Source organism: Phyllobates terribilis, unplaced genomic scaffold, assembly GCF_046119375.1.
Source record: "Phyllobates terribilis strain yellow unplaced genomic scaffold, ASM4611937v1 Scaffold_3__8_contigs__length_932513732, whole genome shotgun sequence".
Lineage (NCBI taxonomy): Eukaryota > Metazoa > Chordata > Amphibia > Anura > Dendrobatidae > Phyllobates > Phyllobates terribilis.
In genome coordinates, this window is record NW_027362763.1 from 223,058,629 (window position 1) to 223,079,497 (window position 20,869).

The window sequence follows — 20,869 nt, forward strand, 5'->3', positions numbered from 1 at the left end:
ATTCCGGCAGTACCTGCCCAGTAAGAGGGCAAGGTACGGGATCAAGCTGTATAAACTTTGTGAGAGTACCTCAGGATACACTCACAAGTTTAGAGTTTATGAAGGGAAGGACTCCCGGATTGAACCCCCTGAATGCCCCCCTGTTCTGGGAGTGAGTGGGAAAATTGTGTGGGACTTGGTGCACCCACTGCTTGATAAAGGTTATCACCTCTACGTGGATAACTTTTATACAAGTATCCCGCTCTTCCAGTCCCTCTCTGCGCGACGTACCGCAGCCTGCGGTACTGTCCGCAAAATTCAGAAAGGCCTCCCAAAGACGCTAATTGGGCAGCTGCTCAAGAGGGCTGAGAGCAGAGCCCAATGTAGCGACCACCTGTTGATGGTCAAGTACAAGGACAAAAGGGATGTCCTTTTCTTGACCACCATACATGGTGATGGCAGCACACTCAGCACTGTACGAGGTTCCACTACACAGGTCGTCAAACCAGACTGTGTAGTGGGGTACAACAAGTACATGGGGGGAGTTGATCTCTCTGATCAAGTCCTCCAGCCATACAGTGCTTTGAGAAAGTCCAGAGTGTGGTACAAGAAGCTGGCCGTGCACATTGTACAGATGGCAATGCACAATGCTTTCCTTCTGTCACAATGTGCAGGCCAGACTTCTGCGTCGTACCTTCAGTTTCAGGAAACAGTTATCAAGGCCCTGATATTTGGCAGCGGTGACAGAGAGGGCCCCAGTACTTCTGGAATTGAAGGACCAAGAATTGTACCAGGCCAGCATTTCCCAGGGCAGATCCCTCACAGCGGAAAAAAAGAAAGTCACAAAAGAGGTGCCGAGTGTGTTATAAAAGTGGAATACGCAAGGACACCATTTATCAATGTGACACCTGCCCTGACAAACCTGGCCTGTGTATGAAAGACTGCTTCAAAAGGTACCATACTTCGATGGACTATTGAATTAATTTCTGAAGTATAACAACCTGACGAACACTGCACAGCTGACGTAGTGTTCGTCAGGTTGTCATACATCAGTTGTGTAGTGTTCGTCAGATTGTCCTACACAACTGATGTATAACACTACATTACAAAATTCAAAAATCAACTAACACTACCAAAAAGGGGGCACTTGTTAGGCATTTCACTGTTTAGGCACATCAAGGGCTCTGAGAACATGACATGACGCCCGCAGACCATTCCATCAAAGTCTGCGTTCAAAAGCGTCACTCCTTCCCTTCCGAGCCCTTACATGCGCCCAAACAGTAGTTTTTTTTCCAACACATGGGGTATATGAGTACTCAGGAGAAATTGCACAACAACTTATGGGGTGCAATTTCTCCTAGTACCCTTGTGAAAATATTTTTTTTTGCATTTTTGTGGAAAAAATGTTTTTTTTTTATTTTCACAAGTCAACATTATGATTTTCTGAGAGGCACCTGGGGGTTCAATGGGCTCACCACACATCTATATAAGTTCCCTGGGGGGTCTAGTTTCCAAAATGGGGTCACTTGTGGGGGAGCTCCAATGTTTAGACACACAGGGGCTCTCGAAACGCAACATGGTGTCCTCTAACAAATTGGAACCATGTCGCGTTTGGAGAGATCCTGTGTGTCTAAACATTGGAGCTCCCCCACAAGTGACCCCATTTTGGAAACTAGACCCCCCAAGGCACCTATCTAGATGCATAGTGAGCACTTGGAACCCCCAGGTGCTTCACAAATTGATCCATAAAAATGAAAAAGTGTTTTTTTTTCACTTATTCAATTTTACGAATCAATTTGTGAAGCACCTAGGGGTTCCAAGTGCTCATTATGCATCTAGATAGGTGCCTTGGGGGGTCTAGTTTCCAAAATGGGGTCACTTGTGGGGGAGCTCCAATGTTTGGGCACACAGGGACTCTTCAAATGCAACATGGTATCCGCTAACAAATTGTCGGCTCAAATTGTTAGCGGACACCATGTTGCATTTGAAGAGACCCTGTGTGCCCAAACATTGGAGCTCCCCCACAAGTGACCCCATTTTGGAAACTAGACCCCCCAAGGCACCTATCTAGATGCATAGTGAGCACTTGGAACCCCCAGGTGCTTCACAAATTGATTCGTAACAATGAAAAAGTGAAAAAAAAACACTTTTTCATTTTTATGAATCAATTTGTGAAGCACCTGAGGGTTCCAAGTGCTCACTATGCATCTAGATAGGTGCCTTGGGTGGTCTAGTTTCCAAAATGGGGTCACTTGTGGGGGAGCTCCAATATTTGGGCACACAGCGGCTCTCTAAATGCAACATGGTGTCCGCTAACAAATTTAACGCAAAATTGGCTCAAATTGTTAGCGACACCATGCTGCGTTTGGAGAGCCGCTGTGTGCCTAAACATTGGAGCTCCCCCACAAGTGACCCCATTTTGGAAACTAGACCCCCCAAGGCACCTATCTAGATGCATAGTGAGCACTTGGAACCCCCAGGTGCTTCACAAATTGATTCGCAACAATGAAAAAGTGAAAAAAAAACACTTTTTCATTTTTATAAATCAATTTGTGAAGCACCTGAGGGTTCCAAGTGCTCACAATGCATCTAGATAGGTGCCTTGGGGGGTCTAGTTTCCAAAATGGGGTCACTTGTGGGGGAGCTCCAATGTTTGGGCACACAGCGGCTCTCCAAACGCAACATGGTGTCGCTAACAATTTGAGCCGATTTTCCGTTAAATTTGTTAGAGGACACCATGTTGCATTTAGAGAGTCCCTGTGTGCCCAAACATTGGAGCTCCCCCACAAGTGACCCCATTTTGGAAACTAGACCCCCCAAGGCACCTATCTAGATGCATAGTGAGCACTTGGAACCCCCAGGTGCTTCACAAATTGATTCGTAACAATGAAAAAGTGAAAAAAAAAACACTTTTTCATTTTTATGAATCAATTTGTGAAGCACCTGAGGGTTCCAAGTGCTCACTATGCATCTAGATAGGTGCCTTGGGTGGTCTAGTTTCCAAAATGGGGTCACTTGTGGGGGAGCTCCAATATTTGGGCACACAGCGGCTCTCTAAATGCAACATGGTGTCCGCTAACAAATTTAACGCAAAATTGGCTCAAATTGTTAGCGACACCATGTTGCGTTTGTAGAGCCGCTGTGTGCCCAAACATTGGAGCTCCCCCACAAGTGACCCCATTTTGGAAACTAGACCCCCCAAGGCACCTATCTAGATGCATTGTGAGCACTTGGAACCCTCAGGTGCTTCACAAATTGATTCATAAAAATGAAAAAGTGTTTTTTTTTTCACTTTTTCATTGTTACGAATCAATTTGTGAAGCACCTGGGGGTTCCAAGTGCTCACTATGCATCTAGAAAGGTGCCTTGGGGGGTCTAGTTTCCAAAATGGGGTCACTTGTGGGGGAGTTCTAAAGTTTGGGCACACATGGGCTCTCCAAACACAACATGGCGTCCGCTAATTATTCAAGCAAATTTTACAATCAAAAAGTCAAATGGCGCTCCTTCCCTTCCGAGCCCTGCCGTGCGCCCAAACAGTGTTTTTTCCCCAAATATTGGGTATCTGCGTGCCCAGGGGAAATTGCACAACAAATTTTGGAGTCCATTTTTTCTTGTTACCCCTGTGAAAATAAAAAAAATTGGGTCTAAAATAACATTTTTGTGAAAAAAGTTAAATGTTCATTTTTTTCTTCCACATTCAAAAAATTCCTGTGAAGCACCTGAAGGGTTAATAAAGTTCTTGAATGTGGTTTTGAGCACCTTGAGGGGTGCAGTTTTTAGAATGGTGTCACTTTTGGGTATTTTCTGTCATAAAGACCTCTCAAAGTGACTTCAAATGTGATGTAGTCCCTAAAAAAATGTTTTTGTAAATTTTGTTGGAAAAATGAGAAATCGCTGGTCAACTTTTAACCCTTATAGCTCCCTAACAAAAAAAAATTTTGGTTCCAAAATTGTGCTGATGTAAAGTAGACATGTGGGAAATGTTATTTATTAACTCTTTTGTGTGACATATCGCTCTGATTTCAGGGCTTAAAAATTCAAATTTTGAAAATTGCAAAATTTTCAAAATTGTCGCCAAATTTCCATTTTTTTCACAAATAAACGCAAGTAATATCGAAGAAATTTTTCCACAATCATGAAGTACAATATGTCACGAAAAAACAGTCTCAGAATCAGGGGGATCCGTTGAAGCGTTCCAGAGTAATTACCTCATAAAGTGACAGTGGTCAGAATTGTAAAAATTGGCCCGGTCATTAACGTGCAAACCACCCGCGGGGCTTAAGGGGTTAAAGCTCATTTGCCATTTATCAGCCCAAGCTTCTAGTTTAAATAGATCCTCCTGTAATATAAAATTGTCCTCCTCTGTATTGATTACCCTGCAGAGTTTAGTGTCATCTGCAAATATTGAAATATTACTCTGTATGCCCCCTACAAGGTCATTAATAAATATGTTAAAAAGAAGGGGGCCCAATACTGACCCCTGTGGTACCCAACTGTTAACTGAGGCCCAGTCTGAGTGTTTTCCATTAATAACCACCCTTTGTTTCCTAGCACTGAGACAATACTTAACCCACATACATATATTTTCCCCTATCTTCATTGTTCTCATTTTATGTATCAACCTTTTGTGTGGAACCGTATCAAAAGCTTTTGAAAAGTCCATATACACAACATCCACTGCATTTCCTTGGTCCAGTCCAGAACTTGCCTCCTCATAAAAACTGATCAGATTAGTTTGACAGGAACGGTCCCTCGTAAACCCATGTTGATATTGGGTCATGAGGTTATTCTTCTTCAGATACTCTAGTATAGCATCTCTTAGGAAACCCTCCAGGATTTTACCCACAGTAGAGGTTAAGTTTACTGGCCTAGAATTTCCAAGTTCAGTTTTTGTCCCCTTGTTGAATATTGGCACCACATTTGCTATATGCCAGTCGTGTGGTACAGACACTGTTATTATGGAATCTTTAAAGATTAAAAATAATGGTCTATCTATGACGTTACTTCATTCCTGCAGTACTCGCGGGTGTATCCCATCCGGGCCCGGAGATTTGTCAACTTTAGTGATTTTTAGACGCTGCCGTACTTCCTGCTGGGTTAAGCAAGTGACATTTAATGGAGATGGAGTATTTTTGTCATCACTAATCATGTTTTCTGTCATGCGATTTTCTTGTGTAAATAAGGTTGAAAAAAAATCATTTAGCATATTGGCTTTTTCCTCATCCTCATCCACAATTTCACCCAGACTATTTTTAAGGGGGCCAACACTATCATTTTTTAGTTTTTTACTATTTATGTAGTTAAAGAATATTTTGAGGTTATTTTTACTTTCTCTGGCAATGATTCTCTCTGCCTCAATCTTTGTTGCCTTGATTTGGTTTTTACAGAATTCATTTAATTTTCTATATTTATTTAATGCCTCATCACTACCTACTTGCTTTAGTTCTCTAAATGCTTTCTTTTTGTCACTTATTGCGCCCCTTACAGCTCTATTTAGCCATAGTGGTTTCCTCCTATTTCTAGCATGTTTATTCCCATAGGGTATATATTGTGCACAGGTCCTATTCAGGATGCTAATAAATGTCTCCCATTTGCTTTGTGTAGCTTTATGTCTCAGGATATCGTCCCAGTTTATTGCACTAAGATCATCTCTCAACCGTTGGAAATTTGCCTTCCTGAAGTTTAGTGTCCTTGTAACCCCGCTACTACGCATCTTATTAAAGGTTACATGAAAACGTATTATTTTGTGATCACTATTACCCAAGTGACCCCCAACTCGTATATTTGATATGTGGTCTGGCCTATTGGTTAATATTAGGTCTAGCAGTGCCCCCCTTCTTGTTGGGTCCTGAACCAGTTCTGAAAGGTAATTGTCTCTCACAGTTGTCAAAAACCTATTACCTTTGCTTGAACTACAGGTTTCTGTCCCCCAATGTATTTCAGGGTAGTTAAAGTCCCCCATAATAATGACTTCTCCTTGAGTCGCTGCTTCATCTATTTGCTTTACGAGTAGAGATGAGCGTTGTTCTACTCGAACTGTTCGCCAATCTCAAATTCGAGCTGTTTTGGGCGGTGTTCGAGCCGGTCGGCGAACACGAACAATTTGAGAAAAATTCGGCTGTTCGAGGTTATGTTCAATAACTGTTCGTGCACCAAAATCATAACTGGATTTTTTCTCAGTAATGATGAAAATTAATGTTAATACGCAGTTTGAGTGTACAGCGGGGCGGGGGGAGGGGCAGGGGATGGATCTCTGCAGGAACAATGAAGATCTCCATTTTTTTTTCTCTTTCCCGCATTTGCAGTGGGGAAGTGCAATCTGTCAGCCTATCAGCAGCGCTCACACGGAGCGAAGTGCTTTTTTTCACACAAGCAAGGGCATGTGTGATTGGCAGTGTATGTCACATGTCCTTGCCCTATAAGACCAAGCCATTTTCCCCGTCGCCACCATTTTCTCACTGCTGCAGCTGCGTGTTAGACGGCACCGCTGTTGCTGTGTGCGCTATACCTTGTTAATTTCAAGCCAATTTTCGCACAAATATACAGATAGCTTGGGAGTAGGGAATAGTTGTGATTGCAGTCCTTTTAAGGACTAGGTTACAGCATTTCCTACGACTTTTATCAAGCAGGTCTGTGCTCTTAAATAGATAGATTGTGGGAGTAAAGACTAATTGTAATTGGAGTCCTTTTCAGGACTAGGTTACATCAGTTCCTATCAGTTTTTGCCAGGCAGGTCTGTGCCAGTGCTGTGCAAGTTTTTTTCACAGCATTTGGCTGAATCTAGCAAAGCTAATCCTTTTTGGCCTATTGCAGAGTGTGTTAGTCAGTGGAGTAGCCTATCTGTGTTGCAAGATATACCACCTGTGTATAGAATACCAATTTTTTTACTGCACCTAGTGAAGTAAAATCTTTTGGGCATAGCATCATTCTATTAGTCCATCTATACTGACCTCCATCAGGTTGCAAACTGAATATAATTTTTTTCTGCATCTAGCTCTGAAAAAATATTTGGGCTTCTAGCAGTGTGTGGGACTTGGTCTATTAGTCCATCTATACTGACCTCCATCAGGTTGCAAATTAAAAATAATTTTTTTCTTCATTTAGCTCTGAAAAAATATTTGGGCTTCTAGCAGTGTGTGGGACTTGTTCTATTAGTCCTTCTATACTGACCTCCAGCAGGTTGCAAATTGAATATAATTTTTTTCTGCATCTAGCTCTGAAAAAATATTTGGGCTTCTAGCGGTGTGTGGGACTTGGTCTATTAGTCCATCTATACTGACCTCCATCAGGTTGCAAATTAAAAATAATTTTTTTCTGCATCTAGCTCTGAAAAAATATTTGGGCTTCTAGCAGTGTGTGGGACTTGGTCTATTAGTCCATCTATACTGACCTCCATCAGGTTGCAAATTGAATAAAAAAAATTTCTGCATCTAGCTCTGAAAAAATATTTGGGCTTCTAGCGGTGTGTGGGACTTGGTCTATTAGTCCATCTATACTGACCTCCATCAGGTTGCAAATTAAAAATAATTTTTTTCTGCATCTAAGCCAGCCAATAGTTTTGGCCTAATACCACAGTTTGGCCACTCAGCTCTGCTCGGTTACCATCCATTGTTTTTTTGTGCAAACAACTCCAGAGTTGTGAATTAGTTAACCACCAAAATGAGTGGAAAAAGGCCTGCTGCTGGTGGAAAGGGGAATAGGCGTGTTGGGAAGGGGAAAAAAGGTTGTGTCCGTGGGGTAGGTGCAGAAGAAAGACCATCTTCCAGCCAAACTAAAATGTCTACTTCTTTTAGCGGACAATGTGATAAGATCCCTTTCTTACGGCCACGCCAATCGCTACAAATTCCAGATGAGGCACAAAAATAGCAGGTGCTTCAACGGATATCAAGTGCTCCTTTAAGTGGGCTCTCCTCCACATCAACTTCAACATCACAAATACTCCAGTCCTCAAAGGTGTCACCCAAATCGCACTTGCTTCCTCACAGCTCCCAAATCTCCAGCTGCCCGTCTGAGTATGAGGTAGAACAGATGGTTGAGTCTGCAGAGCTGTTTACTCATACTATAGCCTGGGAATCAGAGGTCGACTCCAGCGCTTCTGTGAATCCAGACGAGGAAATGATCTGCACTGATGCCCAGAATCTTTATGAGTCGGATCCAGGACCAGACGCAGAAGGTTCTGACCATAATGTAGACCCTCATTCCCAAACTGTAACTCCTGTTGGTGGAGACAATGAGGAAGACGATGATAAGACTCAAATACCTGATTGGAGCGACAACTTTAGTTTTTTGTCAGGGCAGGAACAGGTAGGCTCTGAGGACGACGGGTGTGATAACGCACAGGGTGATGATGATGAGGTCGGAGATCCCACTTACTGTCAACCCACAGTCAGCCAAGAGATGAGGTCAGCAGAGGAGGTGGAGGAAGATGCTAGTGACGACGAGGTCAGGTTGCGCCTTCCTGGACAGAGACGTAGTACTGGAAGCACGTCAACAACTGCATCCTCAAACACAACTCTGCCTCTCACCACAAGTCGTGGTGGCTCTTCAGGTCGCATGGGTGCTAAGCCTTGCATAGCCTGGGCATTTTTTCAGATCGATAAAGATGACCCAACTCGTGTTATCTGTAACATTTGTCAGCAAAAGCTAAGTAGAGGCCAAAAAATACATAGTTTGAGTACTTCATGCATGAATCGGCACATGGACATGAAGCATAAGTTGCAGTGGGAAGCTCAGTGTGCTACAATGCGGCCTAGCCAGCCGGGCCAACCACCGTCTGCCATATCTTGTGCATCCGCGGCCTCTTCATCCTCTGTGACTGGGGGGACAGCAGTCACACCTGTTTTGGGGCGCAGACCTGCCACCTCTTTACCCGCAACAGCCAGCGTGATTGGCAGGTCATCATTTTCTTTGGAGGTGGTAACACCAGCTGGTCTTGAGCGCTGTCCGACATCGATAGCACCACCTTTGGATCAAGGCAACCTAACATGTCCGCCTGCATCTTCCTCACAGACCGGCAGTTTGCCGGGGACACCCTTATCAACCCCGTCTAAGCACAATAGCCAGCCCTCGGTCCCTCAGATGTGGACAAGTAAAAGACCATTTCCTCCTAGCCATGAGAAAGCTAAGAGGTTGAATTTCACCATCTGCAAGCTCTTGGCTACAGAAATGCTGCCTTTCCGCCTGGTGGACACAGAGGATTTTCGAGACCTTATGTCCGTCGCAGTGCCCCAGTACCAGATGCCCAGTCGGCACTACTTCTCAAAGAAAGGTGTGCCTGCGCTCCACCAGCATGTCGCACACAACATCACCGCTTCTTTGAGAAACTCTGTGTGTGACAGGGTGCATTTCACCACAGACACTTGGACGAGTAGGCATGGACAGGGGCGTTACATGTCGCTGACTGGGCACTGGGTAACTATGGTGACAGCAGGACAAGGGGCTGCTGTCCAAGTCTTGCCGTCCCCACGAGTTGTGCGTCAATCCTCTTTATGTCAAAGTTCTTCCACTGCTTCTGCCTCCTCAACCTCCTCTCGGTCTTCCACCTGCACCCAAAGCCTGTCTGGTCATGCTACAAGCTTTCTAACTGCGCAGAAGGGATCCTGCACACCTCCTTACTATGCTGGCAGTAGGGCTCAACGTCATCAGGCGGTTTTTACATTGAAATGTCTGGGAAATGTGAGTCACACAGCTGAGGAGTTGTGGTCAGCTCTGGAGAACCAATTTCATGAATGGTTGTCTCCACTGGACCTGAAACCAGGGAAGGCCGTGTGCGACAATGCTGCAAACCTGGGTGCGGCCCTTCGCCGGGGCAATGTCACACACGTGCCTTGTATGGCTCACGTGTTGAACCTGGTTGTCCAGCAATTTTTAGCCCACTATCCCAGACTAGATGGCCTTCTGCAGAGGGCACGGTCGCTGTGTGCTCACTTCCGCCGTTCGCATCCCGCAGCTCAGCGACTTACATCTCTACAGAAGTCGTTGGGCCTGCCACTTCACCGGCTAAAATGCGATGTGCCTACCCGGTGGAATTCAACTCTGCACATGTTGCAGCGACTGTGGCAGCACCGACAAGCCCTGGTGCAATACGTTCTGACGTATAGCCTGGGCCAACGAGATTCAGAGGTGGGGCAAATCACGCTGGAGGAGTGGTCTCAGATCAGGGACCTATGCACCCTTCTGCACAGTTTTGAAATGGCGACGAAGATGTTTAGTGCTGACGATGCCATTATCAGCATGACTATTCCGGTGATTTACATGCTGCAGCACATGTTAAACAGAATTTGGAGTCAGGTGGTGGCACAAGAGGAGGTGGAGGAAGTAGAGGAGGAGGAGTTGTATGCGGAAGGGCTAACATCTGCAAGGTCCAGACGGTCGGCAGCACCAAGGCGGCAGGCATGTGAGGGTGGGGGAGATGATTTTACCAGGGCGCATGGTAGCAGCCAAACTAGTGAGGAAGGTGCAGGAGCCCAGGAAGAAGTGGAGGACGAACTGATGGAAGACTCATCAGATGAGGGAGACCTTGATCACATTTCTGTTGTGCGAGGTTGGGGGGAGAGGACAGAGGAAGGAAGCATGATTGTTACCTCGCCACCAACACAACAGGGACTTGGTGCTCCTGGATGCGCAACACACATGAGTGCCTTCTTGCTGCACTACCTGCAACATGACCCTCGAATTGTGAGAATTAGAAATAATCCTGACTACTGGGTTGCCACACTGTTAGATCCCCGGTACAAAAGTAAATTTGCAGAAATTATTCCTGCCATAGAAAGGGATGCACGCATGCAGGAGTATCAGCAGAGACTGTTGCAGAATCTTACATGTGCTTTTCCACAAAATACCAGTGGTTCACGTAGTGAATCTTACAGTTCTAACTTGCCAACCGTGGTCTGTATGGAATTGTTCAATAAAGGGCCCAAAATTAAGATAACATAGATGGGAGAGGTCTCTATGAATAGGAATTCCTAAGTATTTGATACCCTGTGAGGGCCAGGCAAAGGGAAAGTTGGACTGGATGGAATCCTATATGGATTTGGGGAGGGAGACATCGAGGGCCTCAGACTTCGCTGCATTGATTTTAAAATTTTACCATGTAACAAAGTGATCTATTTCAGCCATAACAGCAGGGATGGATATATGTGATTGAGTGATATATACTAGGACATCATCAGCAAATAGAGAGCACTTGTACTCGGTGCCTCCCACCTCAATCCACCTAATATTGGGGTTATGGCGAATTGATGAGAGCAGGTGCTCCGTCACTAGGATGTATAAGAGAGGGGACAGAGGACATCCCTGCCTTGTCCCATTGGTGATTGTGAAAGGTGATGAAAATGTTCTGACGCACCCTCTGGGCCTTGGGACACCCGGAGCCGGACCCTTTTTGGTGGATGCTGGTGGTTGTAGTCTTCGTGGCGGCGATCCGGTTCCGTGGCTCAGGGCGGTCAAACCAGTGGCGGAACTATTTATGTGGTTTTGATGTTTAAATGTCCGACTACGCCACCCGTGGATTGCGGTCAGAGTGAACCGCCGCTACAGGGCAGACCGCTAAGGCTGGTGTTGTGGGTGCAGCAGAGCGTAGCATAACTCCCCACGGGAGGAGTATAGCCTCAGGGCAGTGTATGCGGAGGATGGGGGTGATGGTGCAGGGCAGCAGCAGTAACGACACGGAGTCAGTGATGCAGTTCAGGGCCTTTACTCACAGTTCTTATTATCCAGACCACGTCTGCAGGTAACGGCTGCCCACGTCGTACTGTGCTCACCAGGTGAGGGGCTCAGACAACTCCCAGATAACTTTGGAGCGCTTCACAGGACCCCCTTTGTGTGTCCTTTGTCTGGCCTTTCTTACCAACACTTCTGTCCGGCTGCCTCGGGCCTCCTCTTGATAAACTTGGCGCCAGTTTCCCTGACCCTATGTGGTGCCTTCCTAGCGGGTGGAGCAAGGGGCTGCGCCACATAAAATGTCAGAGCCTCCGGTTTCTAGCTGAGGGTCGTTTCCTGCCTCCACTAGTTCGGGGACCGGTCTCCCCCTTTGGCCTGACCCCTCCACGCAGGTGGATTCGGGCGTGCGGTGGCGACTCGCCCGTCCGCACCCCTGGGATCCCTTCATTCCTCGTTCCTGGTGCCTTCTCCGCTCCTCTTCCTTCCTTCTCCCTCTTGCAGGCCTGGGCCTCTGTTACTAGGCCCGCCTCCGGAGCAGAGCTCATGCAGAGCCCCTGCTCCCTGCCACTTCTGCTCAGACTTCTCTGCACTGAACTAAGATGGTGCCCACCTTTTATACTCCCTTCTCAATGCACCCAGGAACTGCTTCCTCCCTGCTCCTGCACTACAGGGTTCCCCTTCCTCAGTGTTCCCTCCCCCCACTCCAGCCAGGGACAGGGACTGTCGTGCCCATCTCAGGGGCATATTGGTCGCCCTGCCCCACGGCAATGTGGTGTAATGCATGCAGGTGTCGGGTCCTGATCCACACTCCATCCTTACCTGAGAGTGAGATATCACACCTCTGGGTGAGGTGCAATACGTCTGTAGCAACCGAGCCCTCAGGGTGCTACAGTTCCATTTATCTTCAGCCTAGGTGACGTATTGCGATACAGGGCCGTGATTTTGGCTATAAAAGGGTCCCCTAGACCCCTACCCCAAGCTCTTTAAGAGAATCATATATGGCGTGCCAGGAGACTCTATGGAATGCTTTCTCAGCATCCAACGAGAGTATCTAATTACAAATTTTTAACTGCATCTAGCCCAGGAAATACTTTGTGCCTAGTAGCAGTGTCTGCTAGTCAGCGGATTATCCCGGCTGTTAAGCAAGCTACACCACCTGTAGTTTAGACACTTAATTTTTTCAAAGGAAATGCTTCGGGACCATGGGATACTTAGTGAAGAGCATCAGGAGGCACCCCAAGGCATAGGGGCTGGGACTGGCAGTAGGATGCCTTGCGGTGGACAGCCGAGCTCGATCCTTATAAAAGCTTTTTAACTGCAGCAGCTTTAGTGGACGCTACTGGAGCTGGAATTACCGCGGCTGCTGGCATGAGACTTGCCCTCCAATAGATCCTTGTAAATGGATTTAAAGTGTATTCATTCAAATTAGAGAGACAATTTAAATTAAAAAGCTTAGAGCTGCCTCCACCACAGGGGGGCTCTCTCGACCCACCAGCGGACAGGCACCAGTATTGGGAGAGGGGGGCTGGCCGTCAGGGTTGACCGCGGCTCTGGCACAAACCCGGCGACACGGAGGTGGCACGGGCAGGAGCGGACTGGCCGTGTCGGCTTCTCACTTTTTGGATTTTAGAAGGGCATGACATGCCTATATCTGTGTCTCCCCCTCCTTTTACTCCTCCACCTCTTTTATTTTCGCATGACTATATGTACTTGTCACTTTTCCATGTGTTAGTTATGTCTTCTGAGCAGTTTGTCAGCTTTTGGACACCTTTGAAGGTGTTTTCTATGTGTTTCTATGTGTTTTTGTTTGCCTGCCATTGGTTTTAACGGTGTTCGAAGGTGTTCGACGAACAGTTCGACGAACAGTTCGGCGAACACACGGGTGTTCGACGAACCGAACCGAACTCGAACACTACGGGGGTGGCTCAACACTATTTACGAGGATATTCTCCGCTGCTTCCATTATTTTTGGAGACTTATAACAAACCCCTATCAGTAATTTATTATTTTTTCCCCCTCCCCTTATCTCCACCCACAGGGACTCTACATTTTCATTAGATTCACATATATCCTCCCGCAAGATGGGTTTTAAGTATGATTTTACATATAAACACCACCCCCCTCGCTTGTTTTTATGGTCATTTCTGAACAGACTATAGCCCTGTAAATTAACTTCCCAATCATGGCTCTCGTCCAGCCACGTCTCAGATATCCCTACCATATCATAATTATTTTCCAACAAAATTAATTCTAATTCCTCCATTTTGTTGGTGAGGATTCTGGCATTACTGTACATGCATTTTATGTATCTCTCTGTACCTCTATTCCTTCTTACTTTATTGACTGTTCTAACAGCACCCCCAATTTCTTTATTTGTGCACAGGTCACTATCTGCACTATCTTCCCCACCTATAAAATAAATACCCTCCCCCCCAATCCCTAGTTTAAACACTCCTCCAACCTTCTAGCCATTTTCTCCCCCAGCACAGCTGCACCCTCCCCATTGAGGTGTAGCCTCAATGGGGATTTTTATATATATACACATATATATATATATATACATATATATATATACATATTTAATATATATTTATATATTTTTAATAATATGTACCCCAAAGCAATATTTTTTTACAATATATCCTGAATAAAACAAAGCCTCTTGCTGCCATATCAGTAAAAAAAAAATTTAAAAAAGTAAATGTAGGAAGGAAACTAAAAGGAAGAAAATTGGCTGGTCATTAAGGCTGTAGCGTAGGCGTCCCTGCCTCCTGCTAGGCAGAGACGCTGTTCCTCTCACCTCCCTGCTCCATCCTCGGCGTCCTCTTTTCGCGCTGCTGGCAGCGCTCGCCACTTCCCGGGCACTGAGCTTAGGGCGCGCGCGCGCGCTCCCTCTCTCTTAAAGGGGCCGCGCGCGCCGTCCTAAGGATTCCCCGGCCAATTGCCGGTGGAGCTCCCATATATAAGGCACCTCCTCCAAAATGGAGGTGCCCGAGCAAAGTTGTTGCAAAGCCTTTCACCTCTGCTTCAGCCCTCAGGTCCTGTTGCCAGTCTGCTTTCCAGCTCTGTCTACCTGCTTGCATTCCTGTGGTCCGACAGTCTGTCTACCTGCATCCGCCAGTCTGTCTATGGACCAGTCCGCCGGTGGATCAGGAAGCACCTGCCTGATACCTGCCTGATACCTGCCTGAGACCACCTGCCAGCCAGCCGAGAGACTCTTACCCGCTCACCTGGGAGCGCTCACCTGCTACCCGCCTGCTAGCCTACCTGGAGGCTCTACCGTCACTTGCCGTGACCACCTGCCTGTCTAGAGACTGTTCCCGTCACTTGCCGTGACCTCCTGCCCTTCTACCCTGAGACTATTCCTGTCACTTGCCGTGACTACCTGCCCGCCTTCCCTGGGAGCCACCTGCTTCCTTACAAGGACTGCCCCTTTGTATAGTAGCTCAGAGGTTCCACCTCCCAGACCCGTTACAGTGGCCCTTTCAGACCTGGTTATAAGGAGTTAATAATGGGTTAAAGGGGTTGTCCGGTCTTAAACTACAAGTCTGCAGTCACTCTATGTGATGCAGTCACTCTATATGACTGCAGACTTGTGAATCCTCACATCATGCGCACTTTAACAGCAAATTTGTGATTTGCATAAATGCGGTCATGTGCCAACTAGGCTGTATCCGTCCCCGCTCAATGCAAGTGTATTGAGTGAGGCCGGAAACAGTCTAATCGGAATGGGGCCGGGAGTATGTAAATCGCATTCTCCGGGCACTGGCACTGGAGAATCCTCACAGCGCGCAGTACATGCACTGTGAGAATTCACAAGTCTGCAATCACATAGGGTGACTTCAGACTTGTAGTTTAAGAAAGGACAGCCCCTGAAGCAATGCTACCTAAGCTTTCCCCTAGACCAATGCAACAAACCAAAATCTTGTCAATGATACTAAAATGATTGGATGCTCCCAAATTACATAATTTACACCAGAGGTCCTCAACTTTGTCATCTTGAGAGACACCTTCAACACTTGGAGTTGATGAGGAGCACCACTATATGATGCATTGCAAAATGTCTCAAGAAGTGTTTATTCCCTCACCCCTGTTGATCAGCATTATTCATTATAGAGTAGGATTGTGGGGCTCCCTCACCCGTCACACCATATTATCAAGAAAGGCATCATACATATAAAAGAGGCTTGTGGGAAAACCACAACCACTCCATAAGGCATGTCGGTTTGGTTCACAAGTCACCTGTGGCACATCAGTTAGAGGTTCAGGACCAAAAACCAAAAGAAGACCCTTAAAAAATACCTTTAATAGTTTCTTTTATAAAAAAGATACTCAATGGTACCTATGGAACAGAGTATACACACAAAAGCAAATATATATTTTGATATACTTCAATTATCCTACTAAGGGTTTGAATAATGTCAGTATATTTTTAATAAGTACTAGCTGATATCTCAAAAAACGGACGATAGTTTATTGAGCCCATTTTTGTATATGTGATTGCCACGTGTAACGGGCTATTTTCAATTGAGTCCATTTCTGATACTGTATGTGATTGGCATCTTGCGGGCGATAGTTGATTAAGTCTATTTTGTATAGTTGATTGCCATGTGTAACGGGCTATTATTCATTTAGTCCATTTTTTTGATACTGTATGTGACTGGCATCTTGTTACTTGATCTGACGCTTTGCAATTTATTTATATTTTTCTATTTTGATATATTTTTCACTTGTGTGTGCATGGGGATATAGGGAGAGTTTAGCTATACCCACTGATGAGTGGGGACATTATTCGAACCCTTAGGATGAACTAAATATTTGGCCTTTAGGTGGGCTATTATCTACTACTAGGTTGACCTAGGGCAATTTTGGATCGTTGTCTTACATCCCTCCCTTTGTAGGATAATTGAAGTATATCAAAATATATATTTGCTTTTGTGTGTATACTCTGTTCCATAGGTACCATTGAGTATCTTTTTTATAAAAGAAACTATTAAAGGTATTTTTTAAGGGTCTTCTTTTGGTTTTTGTTGCTTAGTTTTGTACCCTGGTTTTCCAACTTTTGTTGGTCTTTGTTCGTTTGTTTTCAGAGGTTCAGGACCATTAATGTAAACCACAGGGAGAATTTACAAGAACAATTTGTAAATGTTATACTTTAGGAAAATCAAAGGAAAATAATTTATAAAATCACTGTAAGGCACAATACAACTACTGGTTGTTTAGTTTCAGAGTTCAGTTATGTAAGAAGCTCCATTTTATGATAATTTCTCGGAGCAGATTAATGTTCATGTACAGTACAGACCAAAAGTTTGGACACACCTTCTCATTTAAAGATTTTTCTGTATTTTCATGACTATGAAAATTGTACATTCACACTGAAGGCATCAAAACTATGAATTAACACAAGTGGAATTATATAGTTAACAAAAAAGTGTGAAACAATTGAACATATGTCTTATATTCTAGGTTCTTCAAAGTAGCCACCTTTTGCTTTGATGACTGCTTTGCACACTCTTGGCATTCTCTTGATGAGCTTCAAGAGGTAGTCACCGGAAATGGTTTTCACTTCACAGGTGTGCCATGTCAGGTTTAATAAGTGGGATTTCTTGCCTTATAAATGGGGTTGGGACCATCAGTTGTGTTGTGCAGAAGTCTAGTGGATACACAGCTGATAGTCCTACTGAATAGACTGTTAGAATTTGTATTATGGCAAGAAAAAAGCCGCTAAGTAAAGAAAAACGAGTGGCCATCAGTACTTTAAGAAATGAAGGTCAGTCAGTGCGAAAAATTGGGAAAACTTGAAAGTGTCCCCAAGTGCAGTTGCAAAAACCATCAAGCGCTACAAAGAAACTGGCTCACATGAGGACCACCCCAGGAAAGGAAGACCAAGAGTCACCTCTGCTTCTGAGGATAAGTTTATCTGAGTCACCAGCCTCACAAATCGCAGGTTAACAGCAGCTCAGATTAGAGACCAGGTCAATGCCACACAGAGCTCTAGCAGCAGACACATCTCTTCAACAACTGTTAGGAGGAGACTTTGTGCAGTAGGCCTTCATGGTAAAATAGCTGCTAGGAAACCACTGCTAAAGACAGGCAACAAGCAGAAGAAACTTGTTTGGGCTAAAGAACACAAGGAATGGACATTAGACAAGTGGAAATCTGTGCTTTGGTCTGATGAGTCCAAATTTGAGATCTTTGGTTGCAACCACCGTGTCTTTGTGCGACGCAGAAAAGGTGAACGGATGGACTCTACATGCCTGGTTCTCACCGTGAAGCATGGAGGAGGAGGTGTGATGGTGTGGGGGTGCTTTGGTGGTTACACTGTTGGGGATTTATTCAAAATTGAAGGCATACTGAACCAGCATGGCTACAACAGCATGCTATTCCATCTGGTTTGCTTTTAGTTGGACCATCATTTATTTTTCAACAGGACAATGACCCCAAACACACCTCCAGGCTGTGTAAGGGTTATTTGACCAAGAAGGAGAGTGATGGGGTGCTACTCCAGATGACCTGGCCTCCACAGTCACCAAACCTGAACCCAATCGAGATGGTTTGGGGTGAGCTGGACCGCAGAGTGAAGGCAAAAGGGCCAACAAGTGCTAAGCATCTCTGGGAACTCCTGCAAGATTGTTGGAAGACCATTTCCGGTGACTACCTCTTGAAGCTCATCAAGAGAATACCAAGAGTGTGCAAAGCAGTCATCAAAGCAAAAGGTGGCTACCTTGAAGAACCTAGAATATAAGACATATTTTCAGTTGTTTCACACTTTTTTGCTATCTATGTAATTCCACATGTGTTAATTCATAGTTTGGATGCCTTCAGTGTGAATGTACATTTTCATAGTCATGAAAATACAGAAAAATCTTTAAATGAGAAGGTGTGTCCAAACTTTTGGTCTGTACTGTACATACTTTGTTTTACTTGTACATCATGGTAATCTCACAGATAGATACTTATCCGTCATGCAATACCATCAGGGAGGCATCTGATTGGTTCCAAATTTATTTTGCAGCAGGTAAACGACCCCAAACATTCAGTCAATGTCATTAAGAAATATCTTCAATGTAAAGAAGAATCAGGAGTCCTGGAAGTGATGATATGGCCCCCGCAGAGCCCAGATCTAAACTTAGAGTTTTTCTGGAATTATATAAAGAAACAAAAGAATTTGCTCAGGCCTACATCCATAGAAGATATGTGTGTGGCACCCCAAGGGTCTGGTTGCCACAGTAATAGAAATATTATGTCTGAGAGCAAGTGGGATGTTTCTCTGGTCAGGAGCCCTAAGCATGCAACACTGCCCGCCCAGACCTGGGAGGGGAGGAATCTGCCCTTAAAAACTGGGTCTGGGGCGGGATTAGAGGAGAGAGTCCCAGACAGAGACGCAGTCTGGTCTGGAGGACAGCAAACACAGGGAAAGCAAGAACTAGGAGCTCTGTAGGAGCAGGAACGAATGCCAGAGGCTGGAAGCTAGAAAGCTCGCCTTGGCTGAAGACTCTAAACCTGGACACGGAGTCCGAGGCTGTGGGGACATTCAGGTCCAGCAGCAGAATCCAACCGGCAGGGGATTCCATGTCCTCTGGCCATAGAAGCCCGGAGGCACGGTCACAAGCAAGGGACCAGCACCGCCATCGTGAAGCGGAGGCTAACGGAAGGCCCCAAGTCACCGGCCATACGGGTGTGCACCACACGGTATACTCAGGGACGTGGGCTACTTCTACCCGCATAGAGCAAGGTAGCCAGGAAAGAGTGCAGATAGTCGGGGAGGCCTACAACTCCACCTGGCCAGGGGAGATCCTACTTGCTTACAGACTGACCAGGCCCCTACTACTAACCAGAACTCCCGGGAGGGTCTGTGTTATACCATCAGTAAAGACCCTGAACTGCACCACACGTCTCTGTGTTTCATCGCCGCACCAGCACCATCAGTATTGGGACGCTCACACCATCACTCCCATCATCCACACTAGCTGCCCTGAGGCAATACTTCTCCTGTGGGGAGTTATCCCATACTTGGCTGCGCATACAACATCAGCCTCAGCGGTCTGCAGCGCAGCGGCGGTCCCCACTGACCGCAATCCACAGGTGGCATAGTCGGACATTTGTTATCACACTCAGACTGCCACTGGTTTGACCGCCCTGGGCACGGACCGGGTCACAGCCACGGAGGACTACAACCCCCAGCGATCCGGATCCAGGTATCCCCTGCACAGCACAGGCCCAGGGGGCACGTCAACTTTGGCGTAGTCGGCAGGATTTCGTGCCCGCAACCACCGGGTACTGCGTGCCTGAAAAAAGACTTTTATACTTACCTGTGGTGAAGTTTCCCGCCGCCCGGAGCTGTTTCCCGCCATCGGACACCATCTTGGGTCGTTTCCCGCCGTCTTCTGCCATCTTCCCGCCATCCGCAGCTGCTTCCCGCCATCGGACGCCATCTTCAGGACGCCGCACAGGAAGAAGAGGGACGTGGACGCCGAAAGCCCGCGAGATCCGAAGCTCCGCCCCACGCACTGACGCTGCGCAAGGTCCTGGAAGGGAGGAAGAGCGACGCTGACATCATCGGAGTGAGACGCCAGGTCCTCTACCCCGACGATTGACTGCGGAGCCGTGGCCTACGGAAGAAGAGCATTGCAAGGTAGGCCACGGTCCACTAGGGGGGAAGGAGGATGTCGGACACCGAGGGGAGCTCCACCGCCACACCGGCCGCCAGCGCAACCGCTGCAGCGGTCATACCATTCACCATGCCCTATATCCTGGGGGCAACCTGGCTACCCCAGTACTCAGGGGAGTCACATACCCTGAGTGACTTTAGGGAAAGACTTGATAGCCTCTTCCAGGTATACCCCCTCACAGAAGAGCAAAAAGTGAGCATTCTGGTGGCCCAGTTAATCGGGGCAGCCCAAAGGGAGGTAAAGTCCTGGTCACCTGGGAAGAAGAGGACTGTCAGAGAAATACTAGCCCGGCTGAAAGACACATTTGATACCCGAACCTCGGCCAAAATAAAGCTCAGATTTTACGGGTGCAAACAGCGGGCACATGAAAGTATAAGAGACTATGCTCTAAACCTACAAGAGGCCCTGAGAGCCATTAAGCAGGCAGACCCTGGACTTTGCACAGTTCAAGGACAGAGCCATCCGGGTGCTCTGAGAACCGGCACCAGGTGGCGCTGTGACCCACAGGCGCCCTTGCTATCACTTATCACCAGGACGCGGCGCCCTTGTCTGCAGGG